Source organism: Oncorhynchus kisutch, linkage group LG5 (assembly GCF_002021735.2).
Source record: "Oncorhynchus kisutch isolate 150728-3 linkage group LG5, Okis_V2, whole genome shotgun sequence".
Lineage (NCBI taxonomy): Eukaryota > Metazoa > Chordata > Actinopteri > Salmoniformes > Salmonidae > Oncorhynchus > Oncorhynchus kisutch.
Window position 1 is genome coordinate 40,229,893 of NC_034178.2, and position 23,792 is coordinate 40,253,684.

General features: G+C 43.2%; 1 protein-coding gene across 6 annotated transcripts in view; it reads left to right on the plus strand.

Annotated features, from left to right (window-relative positions):
• The window catches only part of LOC109891029 (rap1 GTPase-activating protein 1-like), a 154,510-nt gene that overhangs the window by 103,500 nt on the left and 27,218 nt on the right, over window positions 1–23,792 (plus strand). For 3 of the 6 annotated variants that reach the window (XM_031825050.1, XM_031825051.1, XM_031825046.1), the window contains exons 1-2: window positions 10,512–10,938; window positions 19,520–19,613. The gene's annotated coding sequence lies outside the window, so the exon portion shown is untranslated. Of the gene's footprint in view, window positions 1–10,507; window positions 10,939–19,519; window positions 19,614–23,792 lie in introns of those variants that run through there. The other 3 variants (XM_031825048.1, XM_031825049.1, XM_020483289.2) reach the window with 3 other exon arrangements.

The following is a 23,792-nucleotide window of genomic DNA, read 5'->3' on the forward strand; positions in this document are numbered from 1 at the left end:
AGATAGTCCGGGTAGCCAATGTGCGGGGGCACCGGTTAGTCAGGCTAATTGAGGTATTATGTACAATGTATTATGTACATGAATGTATATTTAAAGTGACCATGCATATATGATAAACAGAGAGTAGCAGCAACATAAAAGAGGGTTTGACCCAATGCAAATGGTCCAGGTAGCCATATGATTACCTTTTCAGGAATCTTATTGCTTGGGGGTTAAAGCTGTAGAGAAGCCTTTTGGTCCTAGACTTGGCGCTCCGGTACCACTTGCCATGCGGTAGTAGAGAGAACAGTCTATGACTGGGGTGGGTGGGGTCCTTTACAATTTTTAGGGCCTTCCTCTGACACCACCTGGTGTAGAGATCCTGGATAGCAGGCAGCTGAGCCCCAGTGATGTACTGGACCGTACGCACTATCCTCTGTAGTGCCTTACGGTCGAAGGCCAAGCAGTTGCCATACTAGGCAGTGATGCAACAAGTCGGAATGCTCTCGATGTTGCAGCTGTAGGACCTTTTGAGGATCTGAGGACACATGCCAAATCTTTTTAGTTTCCTGAGAAGGGAATAGACTTTGTCGTGCCCTCTTCACTAGTGTCTTGGTGTGTTTGGACCATTCTAATTTGTTGGTGATGTTGACACCAAGGAACTTAAAACTCTCAACCTGCTCCACTACAGCCCCATCGATGAGAATGGGAACGTGCTCGGTCCTCCTTTTCCTGTAGTCCACAATCATCTCCTTAGTCTTGGTTACGTTGAGGGATATGTTGTTATTCTGGCACCACCCGGCCAGGTCTCTGACCTCCTCCCTATAGGCTGTCTCGTCGTTGTCGGTGATCAGGCCTACCACTGTTGTGTCGTCTGCACACTTAATGATGGTGTTGGAGTTGTATGGGTATGGTGGTCTGCTTGAAACATGTTGGTATTACAGACTCAATCAGGGACATGTTGAAAATGCCAGTGAAGACTCCTGCCAGGTGATCAACACATGCCCATAGCACACGTCCCGGTAATCCGTCTGGCCCCACGGCCTTGTGAATGTTGACCTGTTTAAAGGTCTTACTCACATCGACTATGGAGAGCGTCATGCATGCCTTAGTGTTGCTTGCCTCGAAGCAAGCATTGAAGTGATTTAGCTCGTCTGGTAGGCTCTTGTCACTGGGCAGCTTGCGGCTGTGCTTCCCTTTGTAGTCTGTAATAGCTTGCAAGCCCTGCCACATAAGATGAGCATCGGAGCGGGTGTAGTACAATTCAATCTTAGCCCTGTATTGGCGCTTTGGCTGTTTGATGGTTCTTCAGAGGGCATAGCAGGATTTCTTATAAGCTTCCGGGTTAGATTCCTGCACCTTGAAATCGGCAGCTCTACCCTTTAGCTCAGTGCGAATGTTGCCTGTAATCCATGGCTTCTGGTTGGGGTATGTACATACAGTCATTGTGGGGACAACGTCCTAGAGGCACTTATTGATAAAGCCAGTGACTGATGTAGTGTACTCCACAATGCAATCGGAAGAATCCCGGAACATGTTCCAGTCTGTGATAGCAAAACAGGCCTGTAGTTTAGCATCTGCTTCATCTGACCACTTTTTTATAGACCGAGTCACTGGTGCTTCCTGTTTTAATTTTTGCTTGTAAGCAGGAATTAGTAGGATAGAATTATGGTCAGATTTGCCAAATGGAGGGCGAGAGAGAGCTTTGTATGCGGCTCTGTGTGTGGATTAAAGGTGATCTTTTTTTTGCGCATTTAACATAGAAATAAGGTTAAACGGATTTAAGTTTCCCTGCATTAAAGTCTCCGTGCCACGAGGAGCGCCACCTCTGGGTGAGCGGTTTCCTGTTAGCTTTCCCACTCGCCTTCTCCGGATCCTTACGAGGCACCCCACTCTTTCTCTTGCCAATAACGGGGATGTCGACCTTGTCGGGTGTTCGCAGTGTATCCTGTGCTTCCTGCTTGTTGAAGAAAAGATCTTTGTCTAATTCGAGGTGAGTGATCGCTGTCCTGATATCCAAAAGCTCTTTTTTTGCTGTAAGATACGGTGGCAGAAACATTGTGTACAAAATAAGTTACAAATAACTCGCAAAAAAAAGACATAATAACACAATTGGTTAGGCACCCGTAAAACTGCCTAAATGACAATCGACCCGTAGCACTCATGCCTGTAGCCATGAAGTGCTTTGAAAGTCTTGACATGGCTCACATCAACACCATTTTCCTAGAAAACCTAGACCCACTCAAATTTGAATTCGCCCCAACAGATCCACAGATGATGCAATCTCTATTACACTGCCCTTTCCCACCTGGACACCTATGTGAGAATGCAATTAATTGACTACAGCGGAGCATTCAACACCATAGTGCCTTCAAAGCTCATAAGTTAAGGACCCTGGGACTATACACCTCCCTCTGCAACTGGATCCTGGACTTCCTGACGGGCTGCCCCCAGGTGGTGAGGGTAGGTAACAACAAATCCTCCACTCTGATCCTCTGACTGCATGGCCAATGACTGCATGGCCAAGGACGCCTCCAACTCATTCATCAAGTTTACCGATGACACAACAGTAGTAGGCTTGAATACCAACAGTAAAGAGACAGCCTACAGGGAGGAGGTGAGGGCTCTGGGAGTGTTGTGCCAAAAAAATTACCTCTCACTCAAAGTCATCAAAACAAAGGAGATCATTGTGGACTTGAGGAAACAGCAGAGGAAGCACCCCCTTATCCACATCGCCATCAGTGGAGAAGGTGGAAAGCTTCAAGTTCCTTGGCGTACACATCACTGGCAACCTGAAATTGTCCACCCACACAGACAGTGTGGTAAAAAAGGCATAACAGAAATGTTGCTTGTCACCTAAACCCTCACAAACTTTTACTGATGCACAATTGAGCATCCCGTCAGGCTGTATCACTGCCTGCTATGACAACTGCACCACCCGCAACCACAGGGCTCTCCAGAGGGTGGTGCGGTATGGTCAACGTATCACCGGGGGCAAACTACCTGCCCTCCAGGAAACCTACATCGCCCGATGTCACAGAAAGGCCAAAAAGATCATCAAGGATAACAACCACCCGAGCCCTTACCTGGTCACTCTGATATCATCCAGTAGGCGAGGTCAGTACAGGTACATCAAAGCTGAGAGACTGAAAAACATCTTCTATCTCAAGGCCATCAGACTGTTAAATTACCATAACTAGCACATTAGAGGCTGCTGCCAATATAAATAGACTTGAAATCACTGGCCACTTTAATAATGTTTACATATCTTGCATTACTCATCTCATATGTACAGTTGAAGTCGGAAGTTTACATACATTTAGGTTGGAGTCATTAAAACACGTTTTTCAACCACTCCACACATTTCTTGTTAACAAACTATAGTTTGGGCAAGTCGGTTAGGACATCTACTTTGTGCATGACACAGTTAAAGTTATTTTTCCAACAATTGTTTACAGACAGATTATTTCACGTATAATTCACTGTATCACAATTCCAGTGGGTCAGAAGTTTACATACACTAAGTTGACTGTGCCTTTAAACAGCTTGAAAATTATAGAAAATGATGTCATGGCTTTAGAAGCTTCTAATAGGCTAATTGACATCATCAGTCAATTGGAGGTGTACCTGTGGATGTATTTCAAGGCCTACCTTCAAATTCAGTGCCTCTTTGCTTGACATCATGGGAAAATCCAAAGAAATCAGCCAAGACCTCAGAAAAACAATGGTAGACCTCCACAAGTCTGGTTCATCCTTGGGACATTTTCCAAACGCCTGAACGTACCACGTTCATCTGTACAAACAATAGTACGCAAGTATAAACACCATGGGACCATGCAGCTGTCATATTGCTCAGGAAGGAGACACGTTCTGTCTCCTAAAGATGAATGTACTTTGGTGCGAAAAGTGCAAATCAATCCCAGAACAACAGCAAAGGACCTTGTGAAGATGCTGGAGGTAACAGGTACAACATTTCTAGATCCACAGTAAAATGAGTCCTATATCAACATAACCTGAAATGCCGCTCAGCAAGGTAGAAGCCACTGCTCCAAAACTCCATAAAAAAGCCAGACTACGGTCTGGGACTGCACAGATCGTACTTTTGTTTTCAGACAACGGTCTGGAAAAAGATCGTACTTTTCGGAGAAATGTCCTTTGGTCTGATGAAACAAAAATAGAACAGTTTGGCCATAATGGCCATCGTTATGTTTGGAGGAAAAATTTGGAGGCTTGCAAGCCGAAGAACACCATTCCAAGCGTGAAGCACAGGGGTGGCAGCATCATGTTGTGTGGGTGCTTTGCTGCAGTAGGGACTGGTGCACTTCACAAAATAGATGGCATCATGTGGAAAGAAAATGATGTGGCTATATTGAAGCAACATGTCAAGACATCAGTCAGGAAGTTAAAGCTTGGTCGCAAATCGTTCTGGACAAATGGACAATGACCCCAAGCATACTTCCAAAGTTGTGGCAAAATGGCTTAAGGACAACAAAAGTCAAGGTATTGGAGTGGCCATCACAAAGCCCTGACCTCAATCCTATAGAACATTTGTGGGCAGAACTGAAAAAGCGTGTGCGAGAAAGGAGGCCTACAAACCTGACTCAGTTACACCAGCTCTGTCAGGAGGAATGGGCCAAAATTCCCCCAACGTATTGTGGGAAGCTTGTGGAAGGCTACACGAAACGTTTGACCCAAGTTTAACAATTTAAAGGCAATGCTACCAAATACTAATTGAGTGTATGTAAACTTCTGACCCACTGGGAATGTGTTGAAAGAAATAAAAGCTGAAATAAATTATTTTCTATACTATTATTCTGACTTTTCACATTCTTAAAATAAAGTGGTGATGCTATCTGACCTAAAACAGGGAATTGTTACTGGGATTAAATGTCAGGAATTGTGAAAACTGAGTTTAAATGTTTTTGACTAAGGTGTATGTAAACTTCCGATTTCAACTGTATATACTGTCTTCTACAGTATCTTAGTCTATGCCACTCTGAAATTGCTCATTCATATATTTATATATTGTTAATTTCATTCCTTAACTTAGATTTGTGTGTATTTTGTATATGTTGTAAAATTGTTAGATATTACTACACTGTCAGAGCTAGAAACACAACCATTTCGCCACACCACCAATAACATTTGCTAAACACAAACTTTGAAAGTTACTTCATGTGAAGTCGTAAAAACCATTAAGCGCTATGATGAAAAGTGCTATGATCATGAGGACCGCCACAGGAAAGGAAGAACCAGAGGATAAGTTCAATTGAGTTTCCAGACTCAGAAATTACAGCCCAAAAACACTCCTTCACCGAGTTCAAGTAACAGACACATCTCAACCTCAACTGTTCAGAGGAGATTGTGTGAATTAGGCCTTCATGGTCCAATTGCTGCAAAGAAACCACTACTAAAGGACACAAATAATAAGAAGAGACTTGCTTGGGCCAAGAAACACGAGAAATGGACATTAGACCGGTAAAACTATATCCTTTGTTCTGATGAGTCCAAATTAGAGATTTTGGGTTCCAACTGCCGTGCCTTTGTGTGACACAGAGTAGGTGAACGGGTAATCTCTGCATGTGTGGTTCCCACCATGAAGCATGGAGAAGGAGGTGTGATAACACTGTCAGTGATTAATTTAGAATTCAAGGCACACTTAACAAGCATGGCTACCACAGCATTCTGTAGCGATATGCCATCCCATCTGGTTTTCACTTAGTGGAACTATAATTTGTTTTTCAACAGGACAATGACCCAACACACATCCATGCTGTGTAATGGCTATATAATCAAGAAGGAGAGTGATGGAGTGCTGCATCAGATGACCTGGCCTCCACATTCACCCGACCTCAACCCAATTGAGATGATGGTTTGGGATGAGTTGGACCGCAGGGTGATGGAAAAGCAGCCAACAAGTACTCAGCGTATGTGGGAACTCCTTCAAGACTGTTGGAAAATAATTCCAGGTGAAGCTGGTTGAGAGAATGCCAAGACTGTGCAAATTTGTCATCAAGGCAAAGGGTGGCTACTTTGAAGAATCTAAAATCTAGTTTGATTTGTTTAACACTTTTTGTGGTTACTACATAATTCCATATGTGTTATTTCATCGTTTTGATGTCTTCACTATTATTCTACAATGTAGAAAATAGTTTTTAAAAATTAAGAAAAACCCTAACTGTAGGTGTGGTAACTTTTGACTGGTACTGTAACTAAATCCTTCCAGTTATCTAATGTAAGTTAACTGCTTAATGTTAACCTGAATTGTGAATTTCTCGGCCCTCTTTGAATGTTGCGCCTCTTGTCGAGATCAGTGGTGGCTTCATAGTACTTTGTCTAGTTGGAAGATAGAAGAAAATCTTCTCAAGGTATGCCATTGAAGTGCAAGCTACATACAAACAGAAAGCTACAATAACAGTTAGCTAGCTAGCTAACGTTAGCTAAATACAACTGTCTGGCTAGCTAGCTGACAAGGCAGACTGAGGTAAATAAGTACAGTAGCTAGCAATGTCAATCTAAAAACAGCTTAAATGATTTATTCCTATTTTACAATGTTTTCTTATGTAAATACCGATATATGGTAAAGAAAGAGTGTTCTCTTTCCAGTCTTTTTGGTCATCTGAAGCATTAGGTAGTCAGAAATTTGTCACGTCAAAAATGCTGTCCTTGGATAGCGATTATGAGGTAATAATTTTGTGACAACTAAGTGGGCGCTTATGTAGTGATATAGAACTAAAACTGCTAGGTAAAATAAAGGCAAGCAACCAGAATAGCAATGTACGCTTTACTTCATTACGTAGGCCGGTCAGAAATTTCTGAAGTTCTAGCAACTACCCTAGCAGCGGAAGCTAGAATTCATCAAATCCCATTGTGAGGCAGGGAAGGACACTTTTTGGCAGGGGGACACTATTTGACATGACAGCCCCCAAAAGGCTAGGCCTGGCTCTGAGTGCATGTGTGGGGATGGATGTGGGTACGCTGACCCGAAAGCCACTGCAACCTCTCATGATGAGTTCAGATTTTTTGTGGCCCTCGACCCCATCAAAGTTGCCCATACTTGTTCTAAATCTAACCCTAACCATAACCTTAGTGAGCAGTTGTTTATCAACAGATAGTTTGTTGATATGACCATCTGTAGAGATTCTACAGATGGACTATCCAGACTATCCAAATAAAGTGTGACTGTGCTTCCTCCTACATAGTCATTGTTAGTCTCTCAGCATGGAGTGAATTATCTGCAGTATGACAGTGTGTAAATGTAGAGTTTAGCCTAGCTGCCTCCACAGTTGACTGCAGGGACTGAAAAGACAGTGACAAAGGGATAGGGAGTGAACGGAAAGGGAAAACATGAACAGAGGGATGAAAATAGAAACTGACGGGAGAGAGAGGAAGACAGTAATCTCCAGTTTAATCTCCAGTCAAATGGGGGTATTGTACATTCCTTTAATTACAGCACAGTCCAAAGAACATACGTTTTCTAAATGTTCCTCAAATACATTTTGTGGATCCCTGCCTGGGCTGACAATGAGAGTGATTTGGGATATTGACTCCCCATGAGCTGGTTTGACTCACTCATTCCCTCTGTTTGGAAACAATGATCTCCTGCTAATCCTATTGCAGCCATGCCAAAATCTGAGAGGCCCAGATTGAGATGTGTGTCTAGCCTCACACACCACGTGCCTCATCAGCCCATCCAGGCTGCCTGAGAATTGGTCTGGTCATTGTCTCCTGAGAGGAATCGTTATCTGAGGTAAAAGGATCTTTGTTTGCGTGCCAAAGTAGTTCATCTGGGAGAGAGACAGGGGGAAACCACCGGCTGTTAAAAGCAAATTGTAAAAACGTTTTGAGAGGGGTGTTCTGGATGGGCTTTAGGGAGTTCTGGACTGACTTGTAAGACTACACTCTGAACTTGGTGTGGGCCGCAGGACTAAGACCTAGATTCAATCAGATCAAGAATCAACTGCCGATAGCAGACACCCACATAGTGGATGTTTTGCCGGTGTCAGGACTGCATTTGAGCCGTCAAATCAACCGAGCAGCTGCTCTTGCAATCATTTTCAAGAAGCCACACCTACCCCACTCGTGTTAGAATTTAAAAACGAGACAGTGTAGGCTATATATAAGAATAATTATGCTCAAATTGAAAAATCATTCAATGAAATAATGACGATTTCTATCATCCTAATCGAAGTGTAGATTAGTTCTCACATTCCAGTGTTTGAACTTGTAAACAAGGCTGCATGGAATTTCTGTTAATGTGACTCCATGCAGCCAATGGCAATGTCCACTTTAGTTATAATGCCAGGAACAGCTTGTGGATTGGCAGCTTCAATGCAGTTCCACATCTGACACCCCCAAAACAACCGCTATGCGGATGTCAGCTAAAGTGGATCTGATTGAAAAGTGTCTTCTTTCCGTCAATGTCCTTTGGTTTCCTTTGGCATCCACCATGGTCCTTTGTCTAGCTGAGTTTCAGTGGTCCAGGCAGGTCCAGGTGGACCCTCCTCCAGTGTAGAGCTGCAGCAGGCAGCAGCCAGAGAACATGCCTCAGAGCAAGAGGACAGGAGCAGGCACCATGGGCCTTGGAACCAGGAGAGGGAGCTTCTCTGATACTATCCTCTGTAAATTACAGCCCATCTGGTAAGGACTGATAGGGGAGGTGGAAAGAGACATCAGTCTGGCTCAGTGGGGGATGAGATAGGTTTCTAGACCTGGTAAACATAGTAGTTTAATGATGATGCGATAGAGTGAAAGAGAAAGAATATGGCGGGAGAGTGAGAGAGAGAAAGAGAGAGAGAATCTGGAGGGTCCTTTGACCTTGAGAAAGAGGAGAGAGATATAGAAAGGAGAGAGGGGAGAGAGTGAGAAAAAGAAGAAAGAGAGAGGGAAAAGAAAGTGAGCAGCTCAATGCAGAGCTGTTCAAAATTGATCCAGTATTGGCTGCAAACATCCTTTTCCCACTCTTCACTAAGATCTGGATGAAGGGAAAGATACCTTCAGACACCAAGGGTACCTAAGAAGGGCACACTATCCGATTGCAACAACTGGAGGGGCATCACACTGTTATCTGTTCCCACCAAGATCTTTTGCAAGATTATCGTACAACAGATGTCTTCCTCTGTAGACAAAATGCTTAGGAATGAACAAGCTAGTTTTAGGGGAGGTAGGAGCTGTACAAACCGGATCTTTGCCCCTCAGGAACATAATTTAGCAATGTAGTGAGTGGCAATGGAAACTCTACATCAACTTCATTGACTTGCAGAAGGCTTTTGACAGCATCCACCGGAAAGGTTTATGGAAGATCTTGAAAATGTATGGATGTTGTTAAAATCATGAAACTGTTCTACAGCAACTTTTCATGCAATGTGGGAACGAGCGACATGAGCTTTGCTGTGAAGTCTGGAGTTCGTCAAGGTTGTGTTTTGTCAGCTGTACTCTTGTGGCGAACAGAAGATCAGGCAAGAGGAGAACGATGGACCTTGTATTCTACTCTAGAACACCTTGACTTCGCAGATTACCTGGCTCTTTTATCACATACCAACGTCTACAAGACTAAACTGACAGAATCCAGTCCTTTGGCTAGCAAGCCAGCCTGGTTATCAACTGCAGCAAGACAAAGGTCATATCCATCAACATCAACACAGCAAAAGCAGTCAAAATCAAGGAACAGGACCTGGAGTTCACCCGCAGTTTTACTTACCGTGTTAGCACAATATGCAATAATGGAGGCACCAGCAAGGACATTTGCACCAGAATCAATAAAACAAAAGCAATTTTTATGAAGTTTTGGAAATCTGGACCATACAGCACAAATAAAACCACAAAATATACCAGAGCTGTGTACTGGCAACTCTACTTTATGGTTCAGAATGCTGGAAAATAACAGAAGCAGACCTGAAAAAACAATCTTTCACACAACTTGTCTCTGGAGAATCATGCACATCTTCCGGCCAAACACAATATCAAAAATACTTAGACAAATGAAGCAGGAAGCCATGGATTCCATACTCAAGAGATGCTGCTGGAGCTAGATTGGACACTTCATGAGAAAGAGTACAGACTCTATCCCAAGAATAGCTGTCCTTTGGACTCCAGAGGGCAGACGTAAGAGTGGGAGGCCCAAGACAATGTGGTGGAGAATAATCAAGATCGAGTTTCAACAACATCAGCAGAGCTAGAGAAGATGGCCAGAGACAGACAGAAATGGAGTGGCTTTTTTGCTGCCCTATGCGCCAGCTGGCACAGCAGGGATGAGTGAGTGAGTTAGCACTTCACATCATGAGTCTCCTCCACTCCATACACCCACTGCACTCTCGTCACTCATATGAACATTGCCCTTTTATCGAGGAGTCAAAGTGAGAGGAATGCTAAACGAACCAATAACTAACAGCTTGGATGGACATGCTTCTCCGTCTCCCTTGTTGTAGTTAGAGAAAGGAGAGAGAGGGGGGGGAGGGGGAGAGAGGGAAAGAGAGAATATGTGCATGTGGTGTGTGTGTACATGTGAGAGAGCGTGAGGAAAGAGAGAGAGAGGGATGGAGAGGAACAAAGAGAGATAGGGAGTATATGTGTGAGAGGAAGGTAAGGGGAGCTTTCCACAGTATCATCTGACAGGAGAGGCTGAGCTCTGACAGCAGGTGTCAGAGCACTACGACTGAGTCAGACAGAGAGGTAGAGTCACAGAAGGAAAGAGAGAAAGTGGGAAGACATTTGGTGGTGAGGGATAGTGAAAGACCACTCTGTGAAGGAAGTGAGTAAAAGAGGGAAGGAGAAACTAAAAGCAGGTGAAATACGGAGAGAGCGAGAAGGAGAGAATATAGGTGTCTCCAGCACTTTCCATCAACGGTCTCCTGGCTAGGTTTTGCTGCATAGAGCAGTGCTGATCTTCAGCTGATTTCTTCATCCGATGCTGGACCCTGCCTCTGCGCTCTGCTCTCTGCTCACACACTGATGCCTAGAGTAAGTAACTCTGCTTTCATTGTGCATTAGCTGCTGCAGTTGATTTGATTGCCTCCTGTCTGTTTGTGTCCTGGCTGGCTGGATTGGTTGGATAAGCTCCGGTAACTATAATGTGTGTGTGGGTAGATGACCAGTGGAGTGGGGCAGAAGGAAAGGAAGACAGCAACATTAACTCTAGCTGTTGTTAGCTTTAAGATGGCAGGGGATTACTGAACATGTTGGCGTAGTAGAGTGGTTGTATACATGATAACGATCCAATAATCTGATGATAGTGCTTGGATTCATGGTTTTATGTCTGTAGGCTACGTTTGCAATCCAGATGAGATAACAATTTGTGTCAGTGACACATTCAATACCTTTGAATGTAAATGTTTTATACTCTGTGTCTTGATTATGCTTTTACTATTATGCTTTGATACCTCATTCATTAAGTACATGTTGGTATCAAACTTTATAATATAAGCACTCCTCAACAGACTTGATTTTGCTGCTGAAGTTAATCACTAGATCAAATTGAATTTTTACTGCATCTTGAACCATGGTATCCATCTCTTGGTTGCACCAATAATGAGTGAGAATTTGCCAACGACATTGCAGGCGTATCAATGGACTGCAGGATATGTTTATACAGTATGACTGGTATGGATTATACCCAACTGCGAGCATTGGACTGAGGATATTGAGCTATTGTCTTGGCGCAAACATGTTCTCGCTCACTTTCTTTTCCCTCTCTCTTTCTTCTTTTCCTCACTCTCTCCTCTCTCCTTTCTATCTCTCTCTCTCCTCTTTCTCAAGGTCAAAGGACACTCCAGATTCTCTCTCTCACTCTCCCGCTCTCTCGCTATCTTCTTTCTCTTTCACTCTATCGCTGCAGCTCAGGGACCAAAGAAATGAATGTCGTTCCATTTTGTTGTAATACATGCAAACCTGTCTAGTTAATTTGTATTTCCAGGTGTACTCCACACCCATCAGGGGAGGAGAGCGAGCTAATTTGCATTTTCTTATCAGAGCCCATGACCCAGCAGTACTGTGAGGAGGAAGGCTGTCCAGGTTTAAAATGCTCTCCCTGACTGGAAGTTTCTACGGTCGGTGTGGGACACACAAACAAACACCAACACATAGCATTCATGGTAGTAGTGGCATCTTAATCAGTTGTGATTGAAGGTTGGTGACCTCTTGTCCTCTTCGCCTGGGGATATTTTTGGACAGCTGTATTATGTAATGGTTGCATGACTCATTCTCTGTTTCAGTTCCCCAGATTAGCCCTGGACCAGGACATTCCCTCTGTCTGCCAATCACTCCTCCGTTAGAGAATGTTAACTGAGGCACGCATGGATGACCCCCAGCACCAATCTGTCAGTTAGGCCAGTGTCACTATTAAATAAAAATAGATGACAAAAACCATTGATCTGGACTTGGTGTATCAGTGTATTCTTTAGAACATTCATCGTATGGTAGGTGTCCCGGTAATTGGTATTGTGATGTGACACATATAGGATAGTATTGGTGCTGTTAAAACTCACCCTTAGTGAAATGATGATGATACACTCCCTGTATGTGTGCGTTGTTAGGTGGCTTTTAAGCTGCCATTGATAGGCACGCGCACGCACACATTCTGCTCCCGTGATCAGAGCCATTAAGCAGGCTTTGTGTGTTCCTGGGGTGAGGTGACAGGTTTCAGGCTGATCCTTCTAATCCCTCCGTACCTGTAGTGACTCCCTGTGTATTAGTGCCTGGGCTTTACCCAGCCTCTATCTAAACCAGACTAATACCTGATGCCAACGTGTTGCGCTGTTGTTGGTTGGCAATAAGCGCAGCAAGACCCTGCTTTTTAATGGGACAGTATTATGACGGCCATGTTTTTGGTTTAGAAAAGCTTTTGACATGAGCTCTCTGTCTTTCTACTGTGTTTTCATATTGAATCTATGAAATAATTATAGAAAAGGAGCATTTCTGTCTAGGCCTGCCTAGGGTGACATAGAAACTGACAACCACTTTCAGCCATCTGAAAATACTATAGAGCCTAAATGAAAGAAGCAGGCAAACAAAGAGAATCATAATTGCTGTAATAGGGTCATCCTATGTTATAAGAACTACTGTTCATGAAATCTCTTGAATGTCCTCTGTTTACATAGGACAATGTGAATAACCAATGCATTCTAGCCAACTACTACTATACTACCCATGTTCACTTCTGCAAGTTTCTTCCCTGCCCCCTAATTTTGGCAATGAATGAAATGGCCTAGACATTAGTAGATCATATTCTATCCCAAAAAGATCAGACTACAGCAAGTATGCCAATAAAACCAAAAGAGATATGCATAATTTTTCATCAAGTGGTGATTGAATCCATTATACGATTGATTGGCATTATCTAATGCAACATTTACTAATGTAATGTTAAAGAAAACAGAGTATAGTTAACTTTATTTACAGGATGATCTATAATGATGCATAAACCAAACATGGGATGACTTTATGAAATGTGAAGGTGTAGAGCGAAGATGTAAAGTGAAGATGTCTCTGTTTCCACCCTTCTCTCTACCCTGGTGCACTGGAACAATGATGTATTCTGGATAGCTGAACTCCTGTAAATAGTGAAAGGACATTTAGATGTCTATGGAACAGTTTTCCAACCATAAAACTGTAAAACTATGAGTTTTTCTAATCAGGTCACTACATTTTAAAAATCTTCTGGACCCTAGGGAGGATGAATAGGGACACAGAGATAACAACTGCAATTGGACAATAGAGAACAAATAGGGCTGAGCTTGCTTTATGCAGGGTTGCAACGTCTATGCACCTATAATTAAAAAGTTATTCACATAGTCTATGTCATCACTATGTTGATAAATTAATTTCAGTCAATAATTTGGAATGAAAAGGTCTAGGTAGCCTAACCAGCCGAAGCTGGTAAAATTGATCACATTCACAATTTGTACCGAAATCAATGGGCTTATATAGCTAAATGCGTGATGTAGCGGCTTTGTTTTCTCGAGGCAGAGGGGACAGGGCGCATAGGCTGTAGGCTACCTGTTGTTAATCAGTAGCCTACAGTTTGTCAGACTGAAAAGGATTTCTCCATTGTGCCCATGTTGGGCAGAGGTGTGAATGGTATCAAGGAAAGACATAAAGGAAAGGGTTGCATTAGCTTGTGCAAGCCGGAACGGCTCATAGGATCTACTCCTGTTTCTGTAGCGTCAGGCAGCTTGATGTACAAGTATAACCCCTGGATAGGACAATAGTCTATCGCAGGGCCTCACCCCCAATCTATCTTCTTAATACTGAGTGCCAAGCAGAGACGCACCAGGTCCCATTTTCAGTCTTTAGTATGAATCAGCATACTGAGAACCACAGCTAGCTATCTATATCATAATGTATCTAGCAAACACTTTGCATAAAAAGCAGTTCATTTAGAAAGCCAATCAAAAAGATGCATTGATATCTACCAAGGTCGCACCTAACCTTCTGATCTTTGCAGCAGCTTGCTCTAATGTCATCTTGGCACACCACAGATAGCTGTACCACAGATTATCCATTATATTGATCAGATACTCAAGTGGCCTCTCATACAATTAAAATAGCAAGGCAGTCAGGAAGAAGCAAGGCAGGTGGGACCATTCTAGCCAATGAGAGGGCAGATACGCATGTGAACAAGAGGAACAACTCTGATTTAATGTGTTTTTTTCGGAAAGTTGCCGGGATGTCACGTCCTACTTACGTACACTTGTAACAACCTTAGCATTACGAAACTTCTATTCTGTCAAATAAGCTAATGTTGACCAAATTCGACACTCTATCATTGACCTCCATACAAAAACTTTTTTTTAAACTAAACAAACGCCACCTGCTGGAGAAGATGATTTTGGGCACAGTTATCCCTCTCGCTTTGCCTATCCTCTCTCGCTGTACACATCCCATCTTACATATTTCCCTCATCTTGATTCCTAGACAAGACCAAGCTAATGTTAGACATACTAGCCCCCAAAAAAAGCTAGTTAGCAAGTTACTTGAGTAGAGACTTCAGCCACGGTTTCTAAATCAGCTATAACTAGCTAGATACAAAAAAATATATATCCAGTAGTTTAATAGCTAGCTAGCTAGCAGAATAACATGAATGGCTAAAGCTAATTCACTAGCTAGCTAACAATCGCTAACTAGCTAGCTAAATAATGGATTTGAGCTGTCCAATTAATTAATTCACTCTGGCGGCTAACATGTTATTGATGTGTTCAATAACATTAGCTAAATAGTAATTACATCTTCAAAGCTGACATCAAATTATTATTACTATTATTTATTTATTTATTGTGGAATTTTTACCCCCTTTTTCTCCCCAATTTTGTGGTATCCAATTGTTTTAGTAGCTACTATCTTGTCTCATCGCTACAACTCCCGTACGGGCTCGGGAGAGACGAAGTTTGGAAGTCATGCGTCCTCCGATACACAACCCAACCAAGCCGCACTGCTTCTTAACACAGCACGCATCCAACCCGGAAGCCAGCCGCACCAATGTGTCGGAGGAAACACCGTGCACCTGGCAACCTTGATTAGCGCGCACTGCGCCCGGCCCGCCACAGGAGTCGCTGGTGCGCGATGAGACAAGGACATCCCTACCGGCCAAGCCCTCCCTAACCCGGACGACGCTAGGCCAATAGTGCGTCGCCCCACGGACCTCCCAGTCGCGGCCGGTTACGACAGAGTCTCTGATGGCACAGCTGGCGCGGCAGTACAGCGCCCTTAACCACTGCACCACCTTGGAGGCCCCCCTGACATCACATTTTGATAATATGCACCGAGTGTAGAACAACTTTGTGACAGACAAGTAGATAGCTATTTTCCAGTGTCACAGGAAGTAGGCAGACTGGCTAATCGGAATGTGGAATTGCTGCCAAAAGTGGGCGTAGCTAAAGGCTATAGAGGAGATTAAGAAATGTATTCACACACCTCTGCTCCAGGTCAACAGTGTATTGTCAGTGATGTTCAGTGGTGTGCACTGAGGGATGCAACAGGGTTAATGGACAGGGAAACCTTCAGAGTAGAGCTGTAATTTGCAGATAAAGTATTTCTGAGAAACAAGACCGCTTGGTAAATTGGCTTATTGAACCTCCAAACCACCCCCTGTGCCATGTGATGGAAATGTGTGTGTGTCTGTGTGTGCGTTCGTTCGTGTGTGTGTGTGTGTGTGTGTGTGTGTGTGTGTGTGTGTGTGTGTGTGTGTGTGTGTGTGTGTGTGTGTGTGCGTGCGTGCGTGCGAACGGAGTGTGTTCATGCATGTGACCGTATGTGCTGTGAGTGTGTGTGTGTGTATTTGTGTGTAAGTGCGGGGGATTTATATATTAGCAGCTCACCTTCCCATGCTAACCAGAGATTGGTTGTTGTGACAATCCTTATTCCTTAACTTTAACCCTTTTCTCAACCGGCTGGTAGAGCATGTTTTGACAATGGATTTAGAAGTGGATATGAAAAGAATCTTCACTTGATTCGTCAATTGATTCGTCAACTCCCCCAGCACTCCTGCATCAATGTATATATAATTTGTATCCTTTTGGGTTGTTGTAGTTCAGTGTTGTGGCACTCTAACTTTGCCCACTCAGAGGTCTGAACATGTGGGAAACATGGTTTAAGAACATGGATCATTTGAAATTTAAGAAAAGCATTTTGAGGGACATTCCATTTGGGATGTGACAAATGGACAATTTTGCTTAACGTTTAAACAGCCATTTTTTGTATTGTTTTCCTTCCTATTACGTATGTATGACCGCGAAAAGTTATATTTAACACAGTCATATAACCCTGAAAACACCTTGGCTACAACATGTTTGTCTATAAGGGTACACTACGGCTTTTTAAATGCAGACACATAACCTTTTCTGGAGATACAATGCATTCGGAAAGTATTCAGACCCCTTGACGTTTTCCACATTTTGTTATGTTACAGCCTTATTCTAAAATAGATTAAGTAGTTTTTCCCCCCTCATCAGTCTACACACAATACCTCATAATGACAAAGCAAAATCAGGTATTTAGAAATGTTTGCAAATGTATAAGTAAATAAAAACTGAAATGTCACATTTACGTAACTATTCAGACCATTTACTCAGTACTTTGTTGAGGCACTTTTGGCAGAGATTACAGCCTCGAGTCTTCTTTGGTATGACACTACAAGCTTGTCACACCTGTATTTGGGGAATTTCTCCCATTCTTCTCTTCAGATCCTCTCAAGATTTTTCAAGTTGGATGGGGAGCATCGCTGCACAGCTATTTTCAGGTCTCTCCAGAGATGTTCAATCGGGTTCAAGTCGGGGCTCTGGCTGGGCAACTCAAGGACATTCAGAGATTTGTCCCGAAGCCACTCCTGTGTTATGTTGGCTGTGTGTCGTTGTCCTGTTAGAAGGTGAACCTTCGCCCCAGTCTGAGGTCCTGAGAGCTATGGAGCACGTTTTCATCAAGGATCTCTCTGTACTTTGCTCCGTTCTTCTTTCCCTTGATCCTGACTAGTCTCCCTGTCCCTGCCACTGAAAAACATCCCCACAGCATGATGCTGCCGCCACCATGCTTCACCGTAGGGATGGTGCCAGGTTTCCTCCATACGTGACACTTGACATTCAGTCCGAAGACTTCAATCTTGGTTTCATCAGACCAGAGAATGGTGTTTCTCATGGTCAGAGTCCTTTAGGTGCCTTTTGTCAAACTCCAAGCGGGTTGCCTGGTGGATTCCAATGAAGTCGTAGAATCATCTCAAGGATGCACCTGAGCTCAATTTCAAGTGTCATAGCAAAGGATCTGACTACTTATGTAAATAAGGTATTTCTGTTTTTTATAACCCTAACCCTAACCCAATATATTTTTTCTTTGTCATTATGGGGTATTGTGTGTACATTGATGAGGGGGGCAAAATAATTGAATCAATTTTAGAATAAGGCTGTAACGTACCAAAATGTGGAAAAGTCAAGGGGTATGAATACTTTCCAAATATACCGTAGTTTTGAAGTGCCACTGAACTGGCATTTTACTTTTCTGTAAAAGAATGCTGCTTCTGAAGCAGGACTAACATCCATCACTAGGCAACCAGAAGTCAAGCAAATAATCTTGAGCTGCCTACACTCTCCTAAAAACGTACTTTAAAATGTGTTAAATACCGTGACTTACCAAGCTTTTTAGTAGAAAAATAACACGTCTTCCGCTAAGAATCGACTCCTAAGATTCAGTATTTTTGGAATGGAGGAGACTGATTAGTACTTCAGAGAACACAAGCACTTGCATCTTTCATAGTGAGCTAGCGAGGGACGGAGAGAGTGGGGAGGGACACACTATAAGCATGTCAGCCACCAGGCAGATGGATTCAGAACCGTGCAGTAGGCCTATCTTCTGGCAATCTTGCAATGGAATGCTTTTTTTCATAATTTCTTGGCTTACAATGTCTCGCAACTTCAGTAAAGCAGGGCCTGTTATCAAAGAATAGGCTAGGATATTCTACACGCAACAGACCGAAGACTGAACACACACTCGCATCATTAGCAAAGAGAAAAAGCAGGCGAGCCAGCTTCACTGTGATTCAAATTTTGTGGGGAAAAAAATAAAATATATATTAACGTTAAAGATCCCAATTTCATTTAAACGTTCTAACGTTAAAACATTTGTACCTCTACATTGCACTATACACCACCTGATAGCATTGCTGGTGTGACCTTCTTCTAACTGCTTAACTGCCTGATAGAACTTTGTTATTGCACCAAAAAAACATCAAGATGCAAAAAATAAATGTTGGAAATTCTTATTTGAGTTGTTAGAAAAAGAAATTTAAGGTGAAATCATTTTTTCGACATGCTTTTCAAGAAGAGACAGCTAAAGTTAATAGAGCGCTTCCAGCTTAAAGGCTCAGTAATGGTGCCCTCTGCTCAAGGTTTGTGTGCAGAATGCAGAGAGGCTCATTAATTGATTGTATATGGGCCGTTGAAAGCCTGACTGCCAGTCAATCCAGCAGTTGACTGTTTTGTGAGACGTTGTGTGAAGTAACATGTTTTGACTCAGTATACAGCTCTGGCCAGGATGCTAATAAGATCCTGTCACCAGAGAAAACGTGCACAGACAGAGGGAGGGAGTAGGAGATCTTAACCTCCCTTTTCCCTCTGTGTTGTTCAGAAAATAGAATAGAATTAGAATTACTTAATAGTTATTTTTCAATGGTTCAGACATCCCAGTTTCCTGACAGCCCTAGTTATAGCCTGTCCTCACCACTTCACAGGCTCAGGAAACAATACTGTAGGCTAGTGGAACAAGGCAGAAAAACAAGTCTGGTTTAACCCCAAGTATTTACTGTTGAGAGACTGGAAAGACATTCCGCTCAGTCACATGATCCACAGTGTTAGCATGTTCCTCTCTCTAATGTGGTGAGGGCAAAACTTGGAACTCTATAATGGCCAGAATTCACACTACTATATATGTGATCTCTACCAGAGATTTTCCACTCAAAAGCAACCTAACCTGATTTTTCAACTGTAATAGACTCTAATCGTACCCACATAAAGTCATGATATATAAATGTCAATGACTCTGACTTTTCCTCTGTGCCCCACAGGAAAGAGGATGGAAGGATTCCTCGTATCTCTAACACACTAGAGCCCTCGCTGTCTCACTCCCACCCTTCGTATCACACTCGCTCGTTATCAAAGGTAAGAGGGGGGTACAAACCGCCCACTGCACCCACCCTGTCCGCTCTTCTATTCAGCCATGACTTCTTACCTCTCTTCACAAGCCTCTCTCTTACCTGTCTCTTTCTCTCCTGTTTTCTATTCATCCCCACTCCTCTCTGTGTTGTGTTCCCTTGTGCTGCTCTGTGTGCAGGTGAAAGGTGTCACCAATCAGATCGCTCCAGATCCAGTCTCATGGACAGTCTGCTCTGATATTTTTTTTCTTTCTTTTTTTGTTGTTGTTTCTTTAACCTTTATTTAACTAGGCAAGTCAGTTAAGAACAAATTCTGATTTACAATGACGGCCTACACTCACATTGAGTGATGGCCTATATGCCACAAGCTCCTGGGGTTGGGTCCGGTATTCATTGAAGTCAAAATCAAAAGTTATTATCAAGGCTATTGTTTGTGGGGGCCTTTGATCTATTACTTTTGATAAAATAATACACAGGTTATTCCAATAGCCAAGGACAAAGCTTTTGTTTTATAGTCCTGAAGTTGTTAGTGGGTGCACCAACAAAACACCTGAAATACCTTTATGATGCTGGGGGCTGAGAGATTTACAGAATACTATAAATTGGGCCTCCCGAGTGGCACAGTGGTCTAAGGCACTGCATTACAGTGCTAGCTCTGCCACTAGAGATCCTGGTTTGATTCCAGGCTCTGTCACAGCTGGTTGCGACTGGGAGACCCATAGGGCAGCCCACAATTGGCCCAGCATCGTCCGGGTTTGATGCCGGTTTGGCCGGCATCACGCTCTAGCAACTCCTGTGGCAGGCTGGGTGCATGCATGCTGACACGGTCGGCAGGTGTACGGTGTTTCCTCTGACACATTGGTGTGGCTAGCTTCCGGGTTAAGCGGGCATTGTGTCAAGAAGCAGTGCGGGGGGTCATGTTTCAGGGGGCTCACGGCTCTCGACCTTCGCCTCTCCCAAGTCCGTACAGGAGTTGCAGCGATGGTACAAGACTGTAACTACCAATTGGATCCCACGAAATTGGTAACATTTTTTAAATAAAAAATAAATGAAAAAGTATACTATAAATTGTACATATAGAAATACATATTTCATAGCATACTGTTTTGGCTCTCGGATCCCAGCTCTTCACAGGCACATAGCTAGAGTCTCATAAAGAATATCTGTCTCTCAAAGACCCACACATTACAGAACTGGAGTGTTAGAGTGAGGTAAACAGTTCCAGTGGTCTAGATTCTAGTGGTCCTTCCTCAACCTCTGCAAACCCGCTGTCACTCACTCTCATGGTGATTCATTTATGCTGCTCTATGAACACAGGTGCTGTGACTCATTTGGACATGAGGAACACTCAATGATTAGGTCTGCAGTAATGCGCACGTTTATAGGTGAGTGACCTCGTCAAGAAGCTGTCCATTATAGTCATGCATAATGTCCATGATTATGCATTGCATCCTTATATAAAACATATTCGGCAGAATATGAATCACAGAGTACTTCAGTAGAACTGTATCCGGTAAATGCTCTTGGTCCAGACTGTATTGCCATAGTGTCTATCGGTCCATATTCCCACTGCTGTGTGCTGGGGCACAATGCCTCAGCCTGCAGATGTCTCTCTGGTGGTGTTGGTGGTCCTGGAGACACTGCTACCCTCTGCATCAGTCAAGCCCTCTGATGGATGGATTTGTGAAGAGCAGAGGAGAGCAGACCAGAGCAGATGCTGCAGTGGAGACTGAGGCCTCTTTGTGCTCCTCAGCTCGGCTAGCCAGAGGAAGGTCATGTGGGAGTCTGCTGCTGACAGCCACAATGAATGGATCCTGATGCATTTTCTCCGGCCCGTGCCAATTGGCTTTTGTGCACACTGAATACTCCTTTAGTCAATCAGAGAGCATGATTGCAGAGAAGTGGACGGAAGAGTAGCGTGGCCAAAGCATTGTCAGGTCTCTCCACAGGTCTGGGATGGGAAGTTCAGGGATCTGGTGTTGGAATAAGTGGTGGGAGTGAGCTAAAAGTTGTGATGTGAGCTATGGGTTACAGTGGTGATGGGGGATTCAGGTCCATCTTCCTCAGCCCAGTTTGTCTGATCTTACCAACATCCCTGTTCATGTCCTTGTATGCAAAAGCCTTGTAGCGATTGTAGTCATTGATTCATGGTCAATAGGGTCAATGTTATTGCTGTGTAACTCATTGGTATCAGATGAGCCACAGCGAATCGTCTCTCCCTCAGGCCCTGGGCCTATCAGGCGCCTTCTAACTGAAGCTTTGCCACACTGTTATATTTAGGGTTGGAGGGAACATCATTGCACTCACACAGAGTAGCTCTGGTAATCAAGTCAGAAAACAAAAATGGGTAGCGTGTAGACCCCCAGGCAAGGGAGGGCAGTGAGAGTGCATCAGTGGGAGAGAGGCTCCTTATTGCATCTATCCTAGGGCACTAACCTGGAGTGCTTAAAGGACTTGTAAAGGGAAATAAAGGTAAAGTGTACTTGGACTCTCAATATAATGTTGCGGCTTGAGAAAGAGAGCTCTTATCTATTCACTATGCTGGTTATTACGTTTCTACACTATTTCCCTTTTATCATTCAGCCCACATCCCTTCTCTGTGTGTATGCATGGTTTCCACATGGTTTCCATTGAATGCTACTTGTATTTGTCAATGAGCTAAGATTTTAACAGTTTTGACAGTTTTGTTTATTACATTCACTTCCCACATCCAGTGTGAATTCTAACTTCCACTTGAGTTTAATTTGTACTTATAATTGATGTAAATGGAAAAGGAAAGTGTTATGCAATGACCACATACAGTGCATTCGGAAAGTATTTCCACATTTTGGTACGTTACAGCCTTATTCTAAAATTGATAAAATAATTTTTTCCCCCTCGTCAATCTACACCCAATACCCCATAATGACAAAGTGAAAACAGGTTTTTAGAAATGTTTTCAAATGTATTAAAAATACATAAGTATTCAGACCCTTTCCTATGCGACTCAGAATTGGGCTCAGGTGCACCCTGTTTCCATTGATTATCCTTGAGATGTTTCTACAACTTGATTGGAGTCCACCTGTGGTAAATTCAATTGATTGGACATGATTTGGAAAGGCACACACCTGTCTATATAAGGTCCCACAGTTGACAGTGCATGTCAGATTAAAAACCAAGCCAAGAGGTCGTATTACAGAGGGTAGTGCGTAGGGGGGGGGTAGTGTGCACTACAGAGGGTAGTGCCAGCGGCACAGTACATCAATGGGGCTAAGCTGCCTGCCATCCAGGACATCTATACCAGGCGTTGTCAGAGGAATGCCCTAAAAATTGTCAAAGACCCCAGCCACCCCAGGCATAGACTGGGGTGGAGACATTCACAAAGACAGGTGAAACAGAGTCAATAATAATTCAACCCCTTTGTTATGGCAAGCCTAAATGAGTACAGGAATAAACATTTGCTTAACAAGTCACATAATAAGTTGCATGGACTCATTCTGTGTGCAATAATAGTGGTTAACATGACAACTCCATCTCTGTACCACACACATACAATTATCAGTAAGGTCCCTCAGTAGAGAAGTGAATTTCAAGGACAGATTCAACCACAAAGGCCAGGGAGGTTTTCCAATGCCTCGAAAAGAAGGGATGGGTGAAAATACAAAAAAGCAGACACTAAATGTCCTTTTGAGCCTGGTGAAGTTGTCAGTTACGCTTTGGATGGTGTATCAATACACCCAGTCACTACAAAATGCAGGCGTCCTTCCTAACTCGTTTGCCGGAAAGCAAGGAAACCGCTCAGGGATTTCAACATGAGGCCAATGGTGATTTTATACAGTTACAGAGTTTAATGGCTGTGATAAGAGAACATTTAGGATGGATAGTTACTCCGTAATACTAACCTAAATGACGGAGTGAAAGGAAGGAAAAATATTCAAAAACATGCATCCGGTTTGCAATAAGAGGAATAAGAGGACAATCTGGTTCAGTCTTGCTTACCAAGAAGACATTGAATCGGTTTGAAAATCTATGGTAAGACTTGAAAATGGCTGTCTAGCAATGATCAACAACCAACTTGACAGAGCTTGAATTTTAAAAAGAATAATGGGCAAATATTGTACAATCCAGGTATGTAAAGCTCTTAGAGATATACCCCAAAACCCTCACTGCTGTAATCAATGTCAAATGGGATTCTAACATGTATTGA